This window comes from Chinchilla lanigera, unplaced genomic scaffold (assembly GCF_000276665.1).
Source record: "Chinchilla lanigera isolate Chin_1 unplaced genomic scaffold, ChiLan1.0 scaffold00046, whole genome shotgun sequence".
In the NCBI taxonomy this organism is placed as follows: Eukaryota; Metazoa; Chordata; class Mammalia; order Rodentia; family Chinchillidae; genus Chinchilla; species Chinchilla lanigera.
Window position 1 is genome coordinate 407,351 of NW_004955447.1, and position 1,644 is coordinate 408,994.

Below are 1,644 nucleotides of genomic sequence, written 5' to 3' on the forward strand. Positions count from 1 at the left end.
ATGGACTGAAACCTCCACAAACTGTGAGCCAAATAAACCTTTCCTTCCTTCATTTTGGCACTGGATATTTTGTCTCAGCAAGGAAAGAAAAGTAACCAAGACAGTAGGTCAGGCTGGTCTTGAACTTGCAGTGTTCCTCCTACCTCAGCCTCCCAAGTGCTGAGATTACAGCACACACATTGCCTTCGGTTTAAACAGTAAGTTTAAATGTTGTATAACTTGTCTAAATGTTTTATAGAAAGAATGGGGATAAAAGAATGAAGGGCTGGGTGTGGTGGCACATGCCTGTAATCCCAGCACTTGGGAGGCTGAGGCAGAAGGATCACTGAGAGTCTGAGACCAGCCTGGACTACAAAGTGAGCTTAAAACCAGTCTGAACTGCATAGCAAGACCCTGTCTCAAAAAGACAAACCAAAAAAAGAAGGAAGGAAGGCAAAAAAAGAATCAGCTGCTAGAACACCAAAAAACAAAACAAACAAAAACAGGCCAATCAAACTGGTCCTCAGGTGAGGGTTCCAGAGCCAGCAGAAGATGTCGTTGGGTGACTCAAAGACCTGACTCCGATCATCAGTGGAGCACAGCCTGAAACCAAAAAGAAGCCAGCATGGGACCCTGCCTGTGATCCCAGCATTCTGGACACTGAGGCAGGAGGGCCATGAATTTGAGGCCAACTTAGTGAGACAAGGTCTCAAAATAAAACATCAAAAAATCAACCCCCGCACTTGGGAGGTTGAGACAGTATTACTGGCAGTTCAAGGCCAGTCTGAACTGCACAGACAGACCATCTCAGAAAAGCGGAATGAATGGGGGCAGGTTTTGCTGAGGACAAGGCCCAGTGACAAGGAAGGCCCTGGGTTCAATCCATAGTATCAGAAAAAAAAAATTATAAGTTACATAAAAGCTAAAGGAAATAGTAGAAAAGCTTGAACTTTTTCGAGTAATTGCTCTTATTGATATCACATTGTTATTTCTGAGCATTCTTATTGTCAGGTAAAATAATTATGTTCATTTGCTGTATTACTTTGTGTTGTAACAGTTTCCTTTTTGCTGCTTGTATGACCAAGAAGAAAATATTACTGAAGACATTTATCAGAGCTATTACAAGACACATCTTTTTGTTTAGATGTTCCAGTAATTTTTTTTATTTTAAAATAAAAGGAGGAAAACATTAACAGACAGACAACATTTTACAAAAATAGCAAAGGAACAGTACAGACAGTACGGAGTTACAAACAAAGTGGTAGGGAATTAACAATGCTTATTATATTACATATTGATATCTTCAAAGTAGTTTCTCATGAAAACAGATAGAGACATGCAATGCTGATCAACCAAAGACTCATTGACAGTTTCTTTCAGCAAAGAAATACAAGACAGTGGAACAGCCATGTTGACTATCCTGAATATACATACAAACTTTCTCCTTCTTTCCTTTCTTCTTTCCCACATTCCAGTTGCCCTTTACCTTTGCGTGCTTTTCTATCAATTCACAATGTCTATCATACCTCCGAGTTTAAACTAACTCTTTCAGGTTTTACACTAGTGAAACAATGCGGTGCTTGCACCTGTATGTTTGATTTATTTCACTTATGAGTGTGGTCTCTAGTTGTGACCATTTACCTATAAAAGCCTCGAGTTTATCTT